The sequence below is a fragment of the Eucyclogobius newberryi genome, unplaced genomic scaffold (assembly GCF_026437365.1).
Source record: "Eucyclogobius newberryi isolate DKJ021-1_F unplaced genomic scaffold, fEucNew1.0.hap1 SCAF_17, whole genome shotgun sequence".
Lineage (NCBI taxonomy): Eukaryota > Metazoa > Chordata > Actinopteri > Gobiiformes > Gobiidae > Eucyclogobius > Eucyclogobius newberryi.
Window position 1 is genome coordinate 31,814,402 of NW_027315801.1, and position 21,622 is coordinate 31,836,023.

At 40.9% G+C, this 21,622-nt stretch overlaps 1 pseudogene; it reads right to left on the reverse strand.

The window, feature by feature from the left end:
- Positions 1-15,290: 15,290 nt before the first annotated feature.
- On the reverse strand, positions 15,291-16,123 carry LOC140363618 (beta-1,3-galactosyltransferase 2-like; annotated as a pseudogene).
- Between the last annotated feature and the right edge of the window lie 5,499 nt (positions 16,124-21,622).

Below are 21,622 nucleotides of genomic sequence, written 5' to 3' on the forward strand. Positions count from 1 at the left end.
CTCTCCCTCTCTCTCTCTCCCTCTCTCTCTCTCTCTCTCTCTCTCTCTCCCTCTCTCTCTCTCTCTCTCCCTCTCTCCCTCCCTCTCTCTCTCTCTCTCCATGTCCTCTCTCTCTCTCCCTCTCTCTCTCTCTCTCTCTCTCTCTCCCTCCCTCTCTCTCTCTCTCTCTCTCTCTCTCTCTCTCTCTCCATGTCCCTCTCTCGCCACCGCTGCCCCCGAGGTACGGCGGATGGACGCTCAGGCTTTACTGATTGGAGCTCCTGAAAGAGAGGAATAAAATGTTTGCCCTGGTCTGATGGACCAATGATTGATGGAGTCCAATCTTAAACGGCAAAGGGAGATCTGTGTTGATTTGTGAAAGAATGTGGCGTGTGCTTGAGTGATTGGTCGTCAGAGGGACCGATGCTTCAGATCGACAGCCTCACTTTTATCAGTTCACCCCAGGGGAGCTGTGGCTACAGATTAGAGCTGACCAATATTGACAAAAAATAAAATCTTGATGTTTTTATAGTGTTTTGATAATGATATTATGTAAATCCAGCAGAAATGTGTTAAAACATGTCTATAAATATGTTAGTTACGGTGTAATATACACATACCATAACCATAACATAACATAATAACATTTTTAAATTGTTATTTTACGGTCACATATATTGCTTACCTTCTATTACAGATTAGCACCACAAAGAGCGGAGTGAATGAATAATGCATTTTGGGTGAAAGGCGCTATATTATAGTAATTCATTTGACTATTTATTTCCTTAGTGTTCCATACTGGATTTGATAAAAATACAAAAATGCCCCACAATATATGCACATTATCAGGAACAAGAATATATGAATAAACCATATCTGAGGAGACATCATGCCTTTCCAACCCATGTTTATCTGGGTCTGGGCACAACACACATTGATTTCAACCATAGACTGTAAATCAGATTCTAAACTACCATACTTACCATTATATACAGTGTATGATTTCACCCAACGGCCTGAATACAGCAATGAATCAATGTTTCAGGCCTATATGATGCCCAATGATAAATGCACCGCTCGACTTCTTAAAGAGCGTCCTGTACTCTCAATCTATCAGTTAAACAACACCTGAAGATTAGAACTTTGTGTTGTTTGCCGGCACAAAATCTGCAACACTGAAGAGTTATCAATATTTTACAGAGCTGATGAGACACTTCTTTGATTGATTAAGTGCAGTGAACTCAATCTATCTCTTTAGTTAAAAATACCTCCTCATTTTAGGTGAATGATTAAAAATGAATAATGTCTGTCTGTGCTGGCCTAGAAGGACCTAGATTTAAAAAATGTAATACACCTTCAATCTCTTTCCCCCCCAGCCTCAGGTCTGAGGTGTAAGACACTCGCTTCATTGTTTCTAAATGTTGTTTTGAATAGATTCATTAAAGCCATTATATTTACATTTGACTTAATATGTGTTGCCTTAGTTTGTCAATGTTTTCTAAAGACAAACTAAGGCAACACACATTAAGTAAAATGTAAATATAATGGATTTAATGTATCTTTTTAAAACAATATGGTGCACTGAAGAATTAAAACACATGCTCACAGTGGAAAGGACATTAACAGAGACATATATATGCTTTTTTCTGTTATGATAATATTTATAATATTGATATAATATTGAACTGTAACATAAGTAGATTTTGTTCATTATAAACTGCAGTATTGATCTTAAAACGGCTTATGGAAATTTCTCCATTGACATGGTCAAAAATGCAGAACTGATAAGCCTCTTTTTACAGCAATCAATAGATTGTCATTCATGTGATTTTATTTTTGAAAAGCGGCATGTGAAATTTTAGAACCTATGTGTATCTTTGATGTTCAAATAATCGTGCAAAGTTCAGGGAGGTGGGCGCATAGGGGTAGTTGAAAATGTAATGTGATATTGAATAAACACAGTTGTAAAAAGGTTAAAAGCTCATTAAAGTTGATTTTGCATAATGTGTCCCTTTAACACTTCTTTCCTTAGCAAAAAAACTGTGTTATTAGTGTTATGTTATGTAATTTATTCTAAAACGAACAAACAAAGTTCTCTTTGACTCCTCTTTGCAGTAAATTCAACATCAGCAGTTGCATCATTGAAACTGGAGCTCTGCATAATGTCTTAACATGAAAAACCTTTTGATGGATTTATCACTATAGTTCTAGAATATGAGTGCAGGGAATATGACTTGATTTTGTGTTACATGACAAACTTTGACTTTTGTTGTTGAAAAACTGACTGCAGGCCGTGTATGACTCACCCTCTAAAGCTGCGACGTCTGAGTGAATAGCGGTAATTATGATGAGACTAGACTAGACTAGACATCTTGTTCTTACTCTTTATTTGCAGCATTATTGACATATTCATGTGTTTTTGTTCACCAATTTACTTAAACTCATCATTTAAACACATGTATATACAAAGCATTTATATAGCCCTTTTCAGAACACCCAAAGATGTTTCACATTGTATTATTCATTCACTCCACACTTGGTGGTGATAAGCCACTATTGTAGCCACAGCTGCCCTGGGGCAGACTGACTGAAGCAAGGCTTGCAATCTGCACCATGGGCCCCTCTGACCACCACCAACCATTCACTCTCACACCTGATCCAGACCAGGCAATGTGGGTGAAGTTCTTTCTTACACAACAACATTCCCTCTAGCGCCCCACTGTGGCACCTGGCATGAACAAGCAGGTGTGGCCTATGGCATAATATATCACTGACAAGTGTATTTTCTGCTTGATATTTTTTTCACAGCCTGATTGAACGCTCAACAGCAGGTCTGCATAAATCACCATGACATCACAGTTACATGGATACATCAGTATTTAGCTGACATCATTAATGCAAGTTTTGCAACTATTGCACGATTAAAGGGGCAATTTTAAACATATTCAAAGTAGAATAAGCTTTATTTAATATGTGTAAACACACACACAACAGTAAAATACATCTAAAGCTTAGTAATACAACTTTCCTAACAATGTCCCCCATTATATGAGAAAAACTTGGTCACGGAGGCTGAAGATAAGGCATAAAATCACATCAAAACCATAACATAAACAAATAAAGAAGAATTGACCAGTGTGTATTATCATTGTGCCCCTGGGCAAGACACTCACACCAGTATTTGCCTCAAGTATGCTCAAGAGGAAAAGATTGAGCATATCATCATATCAAATTGTAATAACAAAAAGAGCTTGAAGCATCTGAATAGCAGCGTTTTGTGTTTTGTGCATTCCTGTCTCAGAGGTGATAATTGCATATCTGTTTTGTTCAGCGTACATTTCTGTCTGGATTATTGTTGAAAACCTCCATTAGTGTCCTCCAGGAGGCTTTGACGGAGACAGTGCAGTGATATGAACCATTACATGAACAAAACATTGGTGAATGTGCCCAGGCCTGTCCCCTTTCTGCGTTTGATTTCCTCTGTTGAAGGTTGTCATGACGATGCTGAGCAGTTTCCATGGAGAGGGGATTAGGCCCGATGTCTCAGAACTGAGGATGCACAACCGCCATCTTGACTCCTCCTCGCCCCTGCAACATAGAACCACAATCCAGCTTGTAGTTTGCATTGCTTGCCTCTTGATCAGGGGTCCGCATAGTTTAAAAAGAACCAGTTTAGTTTAGTTTATTTAGTTTATTTCACTGAACCATGTACAGGAGCATTAATCAAAGAAAAAAAAACATATATGCTTTATCTCTCAGAGCCAGTTCAATCTGCAGCTCCAAAGACACAAACAATGCAAGACAATGTAAAGCATATACATAAATTGTAATTTCAAAATCAGAAATACCATAATAACAATGTGCGCTATCCCCTCCCCACTGTACACTTAATCATGTAGAGTTTAGTCAATTTATTTACATTTTTTCAAACCAAATGAAAGCCAGAAAGAGCTGCGGGTATTATTTTGATACAAATAATGAGACAAATTGATGAACAAAATAATCTTAAACAAGTAGGTCAGCTGTTTGCAACTGTAAAATAAATGTAACAATTTGTATTGATCAACTTTGCAGATTTAATGCAAGTGTGGGAGGTCTGGGGTTGGGGAAAACCTATGAGTAAATTGCATTCTGGTGCATACATAGCGATCTACAAATAATCTGTATTCTTACCAATCTTGGGGCTGCTTTTGAAACATGAGCAGGGCATTTACACAAACTAGAGCAAACGCACCAGTAAAAACGACAAACTTTAAATACTGGACACAGATTTGTTATTAGGACGCCCCGAGCCCAGAGTCTTCAATGAAAGTGCAGAGAGGCTTTAAAAACACGCAGCTCTCGAGACAGATCCTTGGCCTAGATGAAGGGAAGTTTCATTGATAATTGAACAGTTTTTAGTCTAAGAGTGTTAAGAATTCTGAGGTAGATTCAACTTTTATCGCTGTACAATTTTGGTTCAAAGGTTGTAAATGTAAAAGGTTTTGAGCTGAGTGCTATCACAGTGTCCAGATCATTGTGGGTTTGAGTCCTGCTCCAGCTCTGCCCCAAACACACACTTTTCATAATAAAAAAAAAGAAAGAAAACAGTATTTATTTCAGGTGGAATTTGCAATAACACAATTGGTCCTGAAATGTACCAGCAACTCCGTGAAGAAGTCCGTGGACTCCAGACAATCTCACAAGCACAAGCACTTGTTGCAGTTTGTTTGTGGTCCATTGGTTTGTCCTTTATTGTCCGCACGGTCAGCGTCGATGGAGGCCAACATTCACTGCAGGGCATTTAGGGGCAATTTCACTCCAGCTCTTGCCTCTTCCTCCTCCTGCACGGTGGATCAGAGAGGAGTGCTGTACATTACACACAGACGCGCAGAGACCGGCCCCTCACTCAAACAGTGAGGGGCCAATGATGACACAGTGGTCAGACACATCGTACTCCCTCAGGCGTTACACATCATTAGGTGCACAGCTCACAGCATGATCACCTCTTATTCAAGCTTCAGTTTTGTCACTGTCCAAGTTTAACCTCAGGACGGAGATGATGGAAGAGAGCTCAGATGAAGAGAGGAGCAGCGGCACTGTGGAATGAAAGCAGTGATTTACAATATTCTATAGCTATTTATAAGATCTTATTTAACCTTTTATGGGTTCTATAAGTTAGAGTGAAAGAAAACGTAACTTGCTTTTACATTCTGTAGAAATGTCCAACAAGCAATCAATCAATAAATAGAAAAATAAAAAAACACATATATAAATACATTAATAAATAGAATAACACTAAGAAATGCTTAAGAATTCAATATTATCACTGTATGAAAACAATACATTGTGAGTGATTGTTTCCTGGGTTCAGTGGTGTATATGCAATGTTGTAACTGAAGTAAAAACAGATCCAGGGGGGAAAATAAAGTAAAAGTATCAAGTAAACAATCTTGACGTACAGGTTGAAAATGAACTTTTAGAGTATTTCACAGAACTGTTAATGCATCAAAGAGATCCTGATAAAGACTTTGTGAATTGTAAGGATTTTTTTTCTCAAAGGAAGTGACAGAATCGAGAGCTTCAGGATTTTTCTATATTTTTGTCAAAACTTGAACTTGAACTCAAAATCTGGCATGTCCCCATGGCCATTTCAGGCGTCTCAAACCTTTCTATATCTACCTCAAAATGATACTTAAGTACAATTATTACTTTTGTACCTTGTTCATTTCCACCACTACTTGGGCCTCATTTTGGGACAAGTCATTCCCATCGCTCTTATATGTAATCTCTGTATAATACATAATAATGTTGTAATGTAATACTGACGGGAAAAAAACACTTCTGCAGCTGTATTCTGGGGAACTGATTTCAACAAGGGACGCTGTTGTTGTTATTGCCAAGAAATCTGAAAGACAGAATCGCTGGCAGCTTTTGCATTAGCACGAGGGTCTCACAACACAAAAGATCTAATAGGTCGTTCTCTATCACGCTGATTTAAACTGAGAAAGTGCTCCATCACGTTAGAGTTGGAGCTTAACGACAAACAAGAGAAAATTAAAATTGATCTGATGGAGAGATTAAATCCACAGACTGTGACTCAGGCCGTTGGATTAAAGCAATGGGCAGACTATCTCCAGTATTTTTGTTTAAATCAGAATCACTTTTATTCATCCCCAAAGAGAGGTTATTTTTGCAGAGGACCAGCAAAAGAACAAGAGGTTTAAAACTCTCATTAATAATATATGAATTAAAATGTTTAGTGTCACCTTGGCAGTGTAAAGGAGAGTATTATAAAATAAGCTTATTTGTCATTTAGAGCTAACACTAAGAAATACTTAAGAATTCAATATTATCGCTGTATGAAAACAATACATTGTGAGTGATTGTTTCCTGGGTTCAGTGGTGTATATGCAATGTTGTAACTGAAGTAAAAACAGATCCAGGGGGAAAAATAAAGTAAAAGTATCAAGTAAACAATCTTGACGTACAGGTTGAAAATGAACTTTTAGAGTATTTCACAGAACTGTTAATGCATCAAAGAGATCCTGATAAAGACTTTGTGAATTGTAAGGATTTTTTTCTCAAAGGAAGTGACAGAATCGAGAGCTTCAGGATTTTTCTATATTTTTGTCAAAACTTGAACTTGAATCTGGCAGCAAAATGTCCCCATGGCCATTTCAGGCGTCTCAAACCTTTCTATATCTACCTCAAAATGTTACTTAAGTACAATTCTTACTTTTGTACCTTGTTCATTTCCACCACTACTTGGGCCTCATTTTGGGACAAGTAGGGATGCGTACCGCTACGACTGACCGGATCCGGACTTGTAAAACGTTTCGGTTCAGGTCCAAAAAACCGAAACCCCGGTGATTCGGTTCTGGACTCATTAAAAATCTACCACTCACATTCTATATCCTTTACGTTCTAGAATCTAGACCATCCTAAACCTTCCATAGATCGCGAAATTCGCGCTGGAAAAGACGTAAACACTGACATCGCTGTCAATGGCGCGCCCGGAGCATCAGCGACGCACGCGTCTTCCGCGCGGCAGAAGTTGAAGCCGGTGCAATGAGTTTAAAGACGCGAGAGACCGAACCTTCGGGAAGATCACTGGTTTAATTGAAGCGTTTGAAGCCGCCGCGTGCGTCGCCGCTTGTGCCGCTCCGTGAGTTAGTTTAAGACGTTAAAGGAGCGGGTTGTGCTTTGGTTTGGGTGTAAATATTGTAACTTCTCGCTCAGGTCAGTAATGCTGGTTTAGTGCTCACAAGTTGTCACTTTATTTCTTGAACAGAGTTGGTTACTGTTGGCCGTAACCATGGTGATGGAACAGGAACATCAAAAACTACCTCGTCTCCTGAGCCCGCTCTTAGCTCCGCCCCAGAGACCGCGCACGCGCACTAGAGACTAGGGTCGCTACAATATGAATAAAATAACTGTTATGTTGTGGTGTGATGTAGCATTTATTTAGGTGGTTAATGTGCAATATACATATTTATACATCTAAGTAAATACTAAGTCAAAGTAATATTGTTTAATTGCTGGATTAATTCATTGGAGTTTATATTTTGTAATATTATTTGTATTCTACAGTTGTTAAATATGGTCTTGTGTTTAATGCTGTTAATATGATGTATTGTGTGTAGTATAAAATATTTTCATATTCTATTTTTGATACTGCTAAGTTGATGGATTTATAGTGGTTCTAGTTGACGGTTATGCTAGTTTTTGAAGGTTTATCTGACTTTGATGCCAATGGATCTGCAAAATTAAAGAGTGGAAATGTGTCTAAAGGCATTAAACTTCAAGTGTGGGGAACAGCCCAGTCAAACCAGTAACACACTTGACAAACATAGTATCAGCTGAAACAGCTGCCACAATACCAATACTCAACTTGCTCTTGTTCAGAAGTTGTTCCTCTAGTAAAACACATGAATGTGTGCTAGCTAGTAGCTTGTGATTTGTAAGTTGTAACTTCTGTTAATAAACAGTGAATAAACCAGAGAAATTGAGTTTATTTCAGTCTGCAGTTAAGCCTTGTGTTTGATAGAAGTCCTTGTTCATGCATCTTCAACTTAATTGAGCCAAGTAGCTTGTGTTATGCTGTTATAACATTATGCAAAAATGGCATGAGTTCAGCCGGACTCATTAGGTCCGGACCTGAACCTAAACCTCTGGATTCGAATCTGGACTTGAACCTGAACGTGGGTTTAGGTATGCATCCCTAGGGACAAGTCATTCCCATCGCTCTTATATGTAATCTCTGTATAATACATAATAATGTTGTAATGTAATACTGACGGGAAAAACACTTATCCTGGACTACCTCACAGACCGACCCCAGTTTGTGAGAGCCCGGAACTGTGTGTCTGACACTCGGACCTGCAGTGTTGGGGGCGCCCCAGGGCACTGTCCTCGCGCCCTTTCTCTTCACCCTTTACACTGCAGACCTCAGACACGACACGGACAGCTGTGTCCTACAAAAGTTCTCTGACGACTCTGCCATCATCGGACTCATCACGGACGACGATGACGCGGAGTACAGAGGACTGGAGCAGGACTTTGTGGACTGGTGTCAGCGGAACCACCTCCTCATCAACGCGACCAAGGAGATGGTGGTGGACTTCCGCAGACGCCACCCCACTGCCCCCTCACCAGTGAACATCCAGGGACGGGACATTGAGAGAGTGGACTCATACAAGTACCTGGGTGTTCATCTGAACCACAAACTGGACTGGACTCATAACACGGACGCACTGTACAGGAAGAGCCAGAGTCGGCTCTACCTCCTGAGGAGACACAGGTCTTTTGGAGTGACAGGGCCACTCCTGAAGACCTTCTACGACTCTGTGGTGGCATCAGCTCCTGTAGGTGTGGCCTGCTGGAGCAGCAGCATCACAGAGAGGGAGAGGAAGAGGCTGGACAGAGTCATCAAGAAGTCCAGCTCCGTCCTGGGCTGTGCTCTGGACTCGGTGCAGGAGGTGGGGGACAGGAGGGTCCTGGCTAGATTCACATCTATGCTGGACCATGAGTGTCACCCCCTGCAGGACACTCTCTCCGCTCTGGAGAGCAGCTTCAGTGAGAGACTGATCCACCCTCGCTGTGTGAAGGAAAGGTTCCGTAGGTCTTTCCTTCCTGCTGCTGTCAGACTTTATAACAAAAACTGTTAGTACTGAACACTCGCAATACTGACCTAACCTAATACTGATGTGCAATTCTGTCGTATGTGCAATTGCTGTTGGAATTCATGTGCAATTACTGTGAAATTCATGTGTAATCTATGTGCTGTCGTGACACATATTCATGTGCAATTACTGTCGGGATCACATGCAATGGTATTTATTTATCTATTTATTTGTCTATGGGAGTTTTTATTTATTTATAGGAGATCTTCTACTGAAAGTGTTTTTCAGACTTCCTATAAGTGATCTGTTCTTCTGTATCTACCTCTGGATCTACCTGCGTTGCACCAATGAAATTTCCCCATGTGGGACAATAAAGGAATATCTTATCTTATCTTATCTTATCTTATCTTACTTCTGCAGCTGTATTCTGGGGAACTGATTTCAACAAGGGACGCTGTTGATTGCCTAATGCTGACAGTGAACACTGCTTACACTGTAATGTTCATGTGTCGTTGTAATCCCTCATTCGTCCAGGCGTGTTCCATAGTAGAAAAAAAAAAAAAAAAAGCTTCAGTTGTAGTCATCTGGACTCAGTTTGAAAAAATAGACGTTTCGACTCTCATCCAAGAGTCATTGTCAATAAAAGAATTTAGATCGAGAACTCCGATATTAATACTGTTCTGTGGTAAGACCCACCCATCTTGAAGCCTCTAATCACTCGTTTGAAGACGGTGAGGTGAAGGTTTTAAGCAGGGAGAAAAGATGGTTTGAAAGAGGAGTCAAGGAAGCTATTTTTGTTAAAAAAGAAAGTCCTTCTTTAAACAGAAATGGAGGGCTAAGGTTTAATCTTCCTGTTATTTATAATGGGATTCTGAACCCCTGGAAAGGTAGAGGACCAGGACCAGGACAAGGACATTTAGATGCTAATCAGGTACTCAGGGTGGTTGAGCCAGGGTCTCACAAAGACAAAGAGGATTCTAATAGCCCATTAAGATTCTGAATAGGCTAGCTCGGTAGATACAAGGGGGGAGTTTCTGTTGAAACAAACAACTCTTTCTACTTCAGGAAGGCTCCTCCCAATGGGTGGGTCTTACCACAGAACAGTATTAATATCGGAGTTCTCGATCTAAATTCTTTTATTGACAATGACTCTTGGATGAGAGTCGAAACGTCTGTTTTTTCAAACTGAGTCCAGATGACTACAACTGAAGCTTTTTTTTTTCTACTATGTAATGTTCATGTGCAAAACTGTGTTAAATTCTACTTAATTCTAAAAGTCTATTACAAAAGAAGCTTATTTGTCATTTAGAGCTGACAAACTTTTATTTAGGTGAGAATAGCAGAGTGGTACCACCTCACAATCAAAAGATTTAGACTCTTGATTTGAGTGGAGTGTGCATGTCCTCCCTTTGTTACTGTGGCAGAGTGGTTATCCTGTTTCCTCTCAGTCAGGAGGTTGTGGGTTGGACTCTCGACCCCCAATGAGACACAGCACACAGTTGAATCCAATACGTTTAATTGTTGTTTGATTCATTGCACGTTTGCTCAAGGGCAGTCACTTTAAAGCTTTAAAAAATACAATCTCCATCTGCAGGATTCAGGTGATTTCATAATCATCGTAATATGCAACAAACATTTCTTAAGGAGTGAAAACTTGGTAAACAGAACGAGAGGGCAGCATAAAAGTCAGTGGCCTCCTTTAGAACATGAGGTAAAATGTGTAAAATGTTTAATAGATCAGTATTTCGTCAATGGGCTTCTCTATATTTTTAGATAGCTAGCATGACAGGAGCAATGTCATAGCCGTAAAACCGGTTAACTAGCTGAACAGACTCATTACCAAATTTAGATGCCCAGATACATATGCACTGAAGTAGCTACAGTAACCATTTTGGACAGTTTCCTGATAAATATGTGCCCAAGGCCAATATGATACATTTGAGCTGTGGATGAACGTTAGAGAACGGAAAAGAGCTGAGTAATTCTGACTTATGAAAAATGGCTAAGTTTGATGATAATGAGCTAAACACTTTGTTACTCTTTCTAAGATTAAACTCTGTAAAATAGTCACATTTTGATATACAGTAACTGCATTCAAAATAACAACTACTTGAGGTGACACCCACAGTACACATTTTAAAGCGTTACAAATATAACTCATGTTCCAAATTGTGTAATGACCCCATTGGCATGCTAACTGGCTATCACAGCTAATGCAAACTTTTATTAGTATAGAACATACAAAACATCAAACAACTAAATTTTAAAGTAAACACAAGTTGTTTTTCTCTTAATTTGTTATAGTGTTATAAATCTGTCATGCCTCAAAATTACTATTAGCACTGTCCCACAAACATCTCCCCACAAAACTGTCAGCTAACCATAAACCTTATTTGTGAAGTCTTCATCGTGTTGTCAGTGACATCCACCAACAACTCGGAGTTCAGTCAAATCTTTGAGCATTTATAAATATTAGCCTGATTTAGCAAAAAACCAACATCGAGATAGAACTGTACAGGAAATAGTGATGCAAACACTGAGCTAGCCATTGGTTGAGACATGCAGGTACAACAGGATTCTGCTGAAATGTCAAGATATAACACTATCATTTTTGTATGTTTATTAACATGGAGGTTGGAGGTTCAAATCCAAGTATATTTTGTTGTGTCCTTTTGCAAGACGTTTCCCTGCCACCTTGTCTGAAAATGTCTGTATTTTGAATTTGTATACTTAATACCTTGAATTGAAGCGTCATGTGTCATTGCTCCTGTCCAATACACACAAAAATATGTCTTTACTTCAATCCTAGGACCTAAAGGAGGCCACAGTTACTTTCTTCAGAAGTAGGTAGTGTGAGGTTGAACAAAAGACATTTCCGTTTGTCTGTAAACACATGGTGGCGTACAGGATTTATACATTTGATAAATAGTGCGACATTTTAAACTTTTCTCTTTACGTTGTTTTCTTCTTGGCATCTGGATGAACACTGTCTTGAATAGTTCGTTAGGTCAGTAAGTTCAGAAGTGTTGAATGGAAATCAGTGTGAAGCAGCCTCTGTTGAATCATTATAATGTAATAATGTTTTGTGTTCATAATATATGGTTATTAAAGGTCATTATTACGCATTCCACAGAGAGCTACTTTTTGAGTTTTGAAGTTTACCCTCATCCAAAAACACAATTTTTTTCCCCAAAATGTTTAAACAATCTTTAGCAGGTTCCCCTCTCTTTACCTCAAAATGCAATATCCTAACTTGTGATGTCATTAGGTAATCATCTAGTATTTTATTGGATATAGTATTGGATTGGAGAAGTGTTCAATTGTGTGAGTTCAGTAAAAGTACAGATGCAAAATAAATCAATACTCACACAAAGGTACAAGTAAGTTGTGCTGAAGTGATAGTACTGATTTCTTAAATCATCCTGAACATTTATATTTTGTAGTACAATGAACATGCTAATGTATTTGCCCTCAGTCACTGCAGCAGGTGTCAAAGCATTAGTGTTAACAAGAAACATTTCAAACTTGATTTTGATTCTGCAGATGATGGAGTTCTGTAAGCTAAGGCACCTTCCTGTGAGGATCAATAGGATTTTCACACCATCCAACAAAACTGTGTTATTTTAAAATTGTTAATGTATTAAAATAAAAAATAAACGATAATGCTGTTCTCCAAAATACACTCTAGTGAACCAAAAAGAGATATCTACTTGATGGTACTTTAACTTGTACCCTAATACAAATACTTGGGCATCTGCATCGATGATAAACTCTTTCAACAAACACATACAAGAGGCAGACTGTCATTCTTCTTTAGAAATAAAACGTGTTTTTCTCATAATTGTAGAAAACAGTTCATCCAGGCTACATTTCTCAGTCCTGGATTATGACATATATAATGCATTATACAGCTTTGAACTCGATTTATCATTCAGCATTAAGGTTCATTACAAGAGAAGGAGACAGAACTCACAACTGTAAATTATATTGTAAAGTAGAATGGCACTCATTGGATGTGAGAACAACACTGCCTTTTATTGGTGTATAAGGCTCTAGTTGGCATTTTGCCTGATTATTTATCAATGTGTTACACCTCAGGTCCCCGCTTGAGGACTCAGGACATTTTTGTCTTACAGTCCCATTGTAATAAGACCGAGACAGAAAAAAAAAAGCCTTTAACAGCTTTGCTCCTGTGAAACACAGACTGTTTATATTAAATAATTATATGCCTTTTAGTGGTTTTAAAGTACGGGTCAAGGACTACCCGCGGAGCAAGTGCTCTTGTTGTAATTTATTGAATGTTTATTTGTGTTTTAGTGTCCTGTGTTTGTTTGTTGTTTATTCTGTTGTCTTTTTAACAGGGTACCCCTGTATACATAAATAAAATGAATGAATACTAAGGAATAGACTCTACTAAATCTCAATACTAAAATGTTAATGAAAAAAACTGATTTTAAATGAACAAAAATAATAGATTATCCAAGGTCATTTCAGCACTGTCCAGGAAGTCTAATTTTATTATGCTTAAGTGACCTTTTTTAGTATCGACACTCAAATCCATTATCGATTAGTATCAGATGTTTCAATACTTTGGACAATCCTATAAAGCACCAGCTCTCAAATTTAGTCAAACTGTATTTTCCAATACCTCAACAAAATTATTTGTTGTGCATAAATCAAAAAAAAAGTGGGTTGTTTTTATCAAAGGTCCCTTCACTTAGATTTTCACTCATTGTGAATCCAAGTAAAAAACAGTCCCACCTTTAGCAGACACACATGCTGTTAGTTCTGTAGCTTTAGTGATGAATATAACCTCTTCTCTGAGCCACTGCCACAAAGCCTACCAAAAATACAGAACTTTTATTCACAATATTTAGCTTTTAATTTGCTTTTAGCTTTTAATTTGCATTTAGATGGGGCTGATTTTTTTTTATTTTTTATCATGTTTGTCCATAACTGACTGTTTTACAGCACATGTCTCAAATACGTCTTTGCTCCAGTCTATCTAGTCCATGGTTGTTTGTAAAACTTGCAGCCAATCAGAGATAGAGAAGAGACAGCCAGAGCAGCCAATCAGTGAAAGAAACAGAGCAGAGGGCTGTCAGCTGTCATCGCTGAGGCCGTGGAGAGCGCACAGAGAGCTGCAGAGCTGCAGAGCCACTGCACTGAACCACAGCAGCCACTGGCCCAAAAGACGTGCGGAAATTAACATGACATGACATTAAAAGCTGTTCTTCAGAAAAAAATAAAAATACCAGTGATGCAAGTTTGATGTGAAACTCTGCTATTGGCATCACATACTGCGGTTGTGTACTGGAGCAAGACAATCCTCATTGTCAGTGTATGACTATGACAATGATGTAGCATTAAATATATCATTTCACCCTGGAGAGACAAAGAGACCACGAGAATGGACTGTTGAGCAAGCTTTATTCGAGAGTTATTTGGCGCTCAGACCCCGGCGGAAGACGTTGCAATCATGGGCACTCCATGATCTATTTGTATTAGATGTCTCCCCCCGGAGCCTGGAGACTGGTGGTGGTAGATGTTAAGAGGAGGTAGAGGATGAGGGGAATGCAGAGGAGGAGCAGGGGAGGTGGTGGGTCGCAGTACGGTTTGAGCTGCCGAGCCATCAGCCTGAGGGCTTAAATGTGACCGCCTGGGTGCTGATTGGGAGCAGGGGAGGAGTCACTTGAGAGCGTTGATTGGGGATGAGGAGCAGGTGCGAGGGCCATGGTACAGACGCCCCCTGACCTTTCACCCTACTTCTTTGGCCAGGAAAAACTGCATAACCTCTTTGGGATAAGCGCAGAAACCTGGGAGAGTCCATGGTAAAGGAGGGATCTGACTCTCACAGACGGACAGGCGGGCGCCCGCTTGAGTGCGATGATGGCGCTGGGGAGAGGGGTCCTTCCATGGAGGCGTTGACGTAGATGGATGGAGTTAGGTCTTCCAGGCTGAATTTACGCAGGCTTCATTTGTCAAAAACTCAAAAGAAAAGTACTGCTTACTTGTGCAGATTCTGACGCTCTTCCATTCAACATTAGACCAACTTTGAATCTCCATAAATCCACCCGACTTCCACATCCCTTTCATAAGTATCACATTATATGTACATATTTCTTCAAATTAAAGAAATAATTTTGAATAATCCACATAAAGAAACAATGTGCTTTTTCCCATATACTTTAACATGTCTTCCCATAGTCATAGTTGCATTCCAAAACACGCATTTTGCTTGTTGGTTTGTAGGTGAGACCAGTACCTGATCAATTTGCTTGGCTTGAGCCGATGCGACGTGATGAGGTGGCTATACTTGCAGCTTGAATACGGAACCCTCCAATTATTGAAGAGAAATTCATTTGGCGGCGGTTGCGGTTCTATGCGCAACTTGGCCAGACAAATCCCCACGTAAACATCCTCTAAATGCAACCTCCGTATGCTGAGCGATGCCTGGTAGATTAATTCAGTTAAATCGCCTGAAAACACATACCCTGTTCCTGAGCAGAAAATTGGATATTGCTCGCTAGGGTACAACTCTGGTGGCATGTACCATTTGCTGTCTTTGTTTCGAAATGGTGCTTCGCCGCGCATCAAAGGCCCCGTAAAATACCTTTGTTTCGGAGGTAATTCCGGTTTGAGCAGCTTCTGGATTAGATATTCTGTATTGACGAACATATCGCTGTCCGTTTTCATGACATATGAAACATGCGGGCAATGTGTCGCCACCCAGCTCATAGGCAAGGCAAGTTTATTTGTTGAGCACATTTCATACACAAGGCAATTCAAAGTGCTTCACACAGCAGGAACAATCGGACAAACCCCAATCCCGCTGCAACGCTTTCATTCCCCCATGTTTGACGAATTGCATTTCGGGCGTCCTTTTGCCGCGATTTGGCCGTAATAAGCAATACAAGAAACGGCGTGATATCTTTGCATTTTAGTGGCTCGTTCAGGATGTAGCGATACGGTTGGGTGCTTAGCTTTCCCGTTACGTCCATTTCTTTTTGTAAACTGTTGATAGCATCGCCAAGACCCATCACGCGACCTGAATTTCCACCTGTATATCCGGCCTCGGCTTGATTGAGCAAAGGTTTAGCCGCCACATTAACATCCTTAAACAAACTTCTTAATGAGATATTCTGGTTTGTATCGACTTTGGGACTTTGAAATCCCCTTATGGTGTAGGCTAATGGGTTGTCTCTTGGTCCATTGCGTCCCGGTAGCCAATGCTGATGGCTAAAAAAATAAAATAAAGTGAAAAGTAAAGCAAGTGATAGCAAGCCGGCTACATGAGTGTGGAACAAGGAGCGTTTGAATGTCCAGGTCATAAGATAATCCTTTTTGTTGTCCACACATGGGGAAATTTCATCATCTTAGTGGAGATTGGCAATGGCCGAAATGTTCAGATATAGTCTGTTCAGTCATGTGGTTTACAAAGAAGTCAATAAAATCCTGATTTGGAAAAAATAGAAAGTTGGAATCCAAGGATGGTTGACCATGTTGTGAAAGTCTCCATAAGTTCTTTTGTTGGCTCTACAAAGTTGACAGTGATCTGAATCAAAGATACAGTCTCTTGGTCAATGTTAGTCTTTATAATCTGTGAAAAGACACAAGGAAAGATGTATATTTGTTTATTTTGTGGCATATAACGATGTGGATATCATGGTGTTAGGGTGAAGTTTGATGCCAGATTCTCTTCTTATCATGACACATTTTGGGACTCGGGTTATGGTATATAAGGTAAGGGTAATCCATGTTTTACTGCTGAAATGAATGTACACATAACGAGGGAAGGAATTTAAAAGGGCGGTACCCAATTTCATTAATTCAAGTAAATTTTTTTCTGCCCCAGTACAGATATAGTGTAGAAGAAGCTCTTAGGGTTAAAATAAGACCACTGTGTGATGGCTGCATCCAAATCTTTGCTCTGGCCTCTGAAAGTTGTGAACCACATTGGAATCAATAAGAAAAGGGAGGAATTAAGTACAAACAGTAAACCAGTTCTGATTTTCATGTTTTAGAAGAGTAAGCATATGTATAAACATTTTGAGTACTTGTGAAGGTGTTTGGCTTGAAAAAACAATTAGGCACACTTGATTATTATGCAAGTATATTATTGAAAAGGAACCTACTTTACAATATGGTAAAAGCTGTACAAAGATTTTATACAGCAGATTTTAAACTACAAACAAGGAACTTTTCCAATTACCATTTCTGGCCAAAGTTGTTTTTTAATTACATTACATTATTCATTCACTCCTCTAGAGCTGGAAAGATAATTCTGATACTACAGATGCCCTGCGGCAAACTGACGTAGACCTTATAGCCATCCTGAGTGGTGCATGGTCAGGATGGCTACTAAATGGATCGGTTGAGGTTATGTGGATAGTGGTCACCACTATCCACATAACCTCAACCGATCCATTTTCTGGACATATTAGATATATCTTTACAGATTTAGACTTTTATCTGGCATTAAAAAGCAGAAAAAAACAAAAAAAAACAATTAAAGCTGCGGTAGCGGCGATGATGGCTCTCGCCTCCCGCGCGACCGCCTTCCCCTTCCCGCGCGACCGCCTTCCCGCCCGGCCATGTTTTCTGCTACATTTTGCGGCATACCAAACGAAGCTCAGTAATTTACCGTTGATGATTGCGTAGTTTGCGATTCAAATAGTAGTTTGTCCTGACAAATTGCAAGATTGTGCTGAACGCAGACCTGAGCAGGGAGAAAGAGAGAGAGCCTCGGTGACCCGCGACTTTTCATTGATGTTCAGGAGGTCAAAAATACCCGAGTTGTTATTGTTGTTGTCTTTGTTTTATGGCGGTTGGCATCCGAGTATTGCATTACCGCCAGACGTTGTTGTTGTTGTTGTTTTATGGCGGTTGGCATCCGAGTGTTGCTGCTGTTGTTGTTGTTTTATGGTGGTTGGTATCCAAGCGTTGCATTACCGCCAGACTTTATTCTTTCAACTTCATCTTTCAGAGTCCGACTTTATTCCAGGGCTGACTCTTCATTTTCCTCTCCTTCTTTGATGTTTGGTGCTTCGCCGTACAGCTTTATTCTTTAGGCTTCATTCTTTAGGCTTTGATATTTCCACTGATGTCGCTGCTTGGTAGCCGTGCCTCTACTAGACTGGGCGAGGACAGGAGACCACCCCCACCTCCATTTCTTCACTCTGATCACTCTGATTGCCCAAAAGTAGACCTCCATCACTCCGACTCCCATTTAGCGCCTTTAGCCTGTTTTCTATTTATGCCCAATCAAGCTCCTTTGTTCCAAGGAATCTCCCTGCAGCTTTAGCAATGATCCTGATCCTTTCAGTTCTGCTTTGAGTCTGAGCAGCACAGTTTACAACATCCACCATAAAGAGTACAAAATCCTCTCTATCCACAACCAGGGTATTCTCATTAATTCTGGAACCTGCACACTTGGGACCTCCACTCTTGAAACCTTCACACTTCTTGGAAGCCACGCTGGCCTTTCTCATTTCGCCCTGGCTGGGAGCAGCGCTGGCTCCTCTCTCTGTATTTACTCTAAACTCGTTACTTGAAACTTTCTTGACTGCATCTGCATAGGATATACCTTGAGAGACCTTTATTTTATGCACCTCAGCAGCTCTTTTGCTAAACCTGCATCCCCCGTAGGCAGAGCTATGTTCTTCCCCACAGTTACAGCACTTCAGTTTTGCTCCCACGTCACACTTCCCATACTCGTGATCTCCTGCACATTTACCACATCTTTGCTTCCCTCTGCAGACCGCTGCAATATGCCCAAAGCGCTGGCACTTAAAGCAACGCAGGGGCGGTGGAACATATGGCCTAACGTCATGGCACATGACCCCAATGAACACCTTACTAGGCAGGCACCTCCCTTCAAGTGTTACCATTACCGACAAGCTGTCACATCTTACCCCAGACCGGGTCACCTTCAACCGCCTGGGGTCCACCACCTTAGCTCCAGTCAAATTCTCCTTAACTTCATCCACAGATGTCGCCGTAGGGACACCTACGATAACTCCTCTGACCGTGTTTCTTTCAGCATCAGACACAAGAATGTCCTTTCCACCCAGACGTTTAGTTCCAATCGCCTTCCGTTGCTGAGCCGCGTCCTTGCACATGACTAGCAGCGAGCCATCTCTAAGGACACTCGCACTCTTGATCACTCCCACAGCTACAGTTAGGCTCTTTGACAATGCCACTGAATTCCACTCCTTAAAGGATGCACTATCCTGTGCAAGCTTTATGATCACCTTACAGTCTCTGCTCTCACTCCGGATATCAGTAGCTTCAGCCTCATCCTGCTGCTCATTCCCAGAACCCTCGGACGAGCTAAGGGACTTTTTACGTTTCCGGGCACGTGCAGCCAGAAAAGGCTGCTCCTCCACGCCGTCCAGAACGCTTTCGACCACCGATCCACTCTCCTCCGCTATCTCTCTTCTCTCCAGACCGGAGACCAGACCAGACTGGCGGCTGGTATCGAGGAGGAACCTTCACTGACAGGTCCAGAAGAAAGCCCGTTTTACCCAACCCTGTGGTATATAAGTAAGCAACCACAACCTCACCCTGTAACTGGATCGTAAGAACGTTCCGCAGATTGAACTCCCGCCCATTATTCCGAAACCACAAGGCCAACCCGGCCCTTTCTCTTTCATAAGCCGCACAGCGAATCAGCACGTGCTCGACAGTCTCTGGCACCCAACAGTGACCACACAGGCCGGTCTGATGTTTGCCTATCCTACTCAGTGATCAATTGAGTCCAGTATGGCCAATCCTCATGCGGGCAAAGGCCCTTTCCTCCCTCGCGTTCCTGCCCATGGACCCGCAAGGACCCACACTACCCTGAATGTGATAGAGATGCCGTCCAGTATCACAGTGGCTCCAAAATTCCTGCCAAAGGCCGACCACGTGACTCTTGATAAGAGGCTTGATTTCAGATTTGCTTAACTCAACCGCCACATCAATCTAAGGAAACGTTTAGCCAGTGAATCAGCCATTTCGTTACCATCCACCCCCACATAAGATAAGATAAGATATTCCTTTATTGTCCCACATGGGGAAATTTCATTGGTGCAACACAGGTAGATACAGAGGTAGATACAGAAGAACAGATCACTTATAGGAAGTCTGAAAAACAGCAGGAACCCAAATCCTCACATCCTTCCTGGACAGGGAGAGTATCAGACAGAAGATGCCATTCCACACATCCTGTCTCCAATCCGATTTCCCAGATTTAATGCTTTGCAATGCAGAAAGGCTGTCAGAGGCCACCACAATGCCGCAACACTTTAAAGCAGTTTCCGCCCATTCCAATGCAAACCGTATCGCTATGAGTTCCGATGCGAAAACAGAAAGGCGATCTGTTAGCCTCTTCTTGACCGCCAGCCCCAGGTCAGGCACGGAATAAGCAGCGCCAGTACGCCAACTTTATTCTTTAGACTTTATTATTTCTGCCACAACTCGGGTATTTTTGACCCCCTGAACATCAATGAAAAATCACGGGTCACCGAGGCTCTCTCTCTTTCTCCCTGCTCAGGTCTGCGTCAGGTCTTGTGTCAACACAATTTTGCAATTTGTCAGGACAAACTACTATTTGAATCGCAAACTGCGCAATCATCAACGGTGAATTACTGAGCTTCGTTTGGTATGCCACAAAACGCAGCAGAAAACATGGACGGACAGGAAGGTGGTCGCGCGGGAAGCGAGAGCCATCATCATGCAGCAAGAGAGGCAAATCATTGTGCTCTAAAGTGACATTAAACCTTTGTATTCTAAACATTTGAAAAACATAAACTAACACAGAAATAACTGGAAAAATAAACTTCACTCTGTAGTTTGCCACGAGGAACTGAATGTGCAGTAGTTTGCATTTTTCAGGTCAATTGAACTTCACTTTTCCACCAGTAAAAGTGCATTCGAGGTCAAAAAGAGTTACTGGTATTTGATATTAAAAATATGTCGCGTTACAAAGCGCCAGTTATTGGCTCGAGCCATTCCATTCCATGGAATGCGACGAGAATGCGACGAGTCTTTGTTCTTGCCATGTTTCTTATTTTTATTCTTATTCTTATTCTTGCATGGTCATTTTGCCACTCTGGCATTTTTGACCCCCTGAACATTGATGAATGTCACACATGGGGTCATAGGTCACATGGGGACATAGACGCGATCGGCTCGGCACGAACTCCAATAAAATGGAGGTTGCGAGAACGCCCGTCGCAACAGCGCCTACTAGTTCAAAATAGAAAAAACATGAAACACTTAATCTTTGGCCTAGGCAGCATCGCTCTATGATAAACAGGAAGTCAGCCATGTTGAATCAAAGTGCCACTGCCACGCTTGACTTTTTTTTTTCAAAATCATACTTGTCCTAGGTTTTTTTGTCCGATCGAGCTCAAAACAACACCTTTTGCATCTAAAGACATTGAAATTTAATAAATATTCAAAAGAATGTTGATATTCTTTACGGTCTGCAGTGCCGCGGCGCGCGGCCGAAACTGCCATGTTATTTTTGTGCCGGCCGCACACCGCGGCTCCTG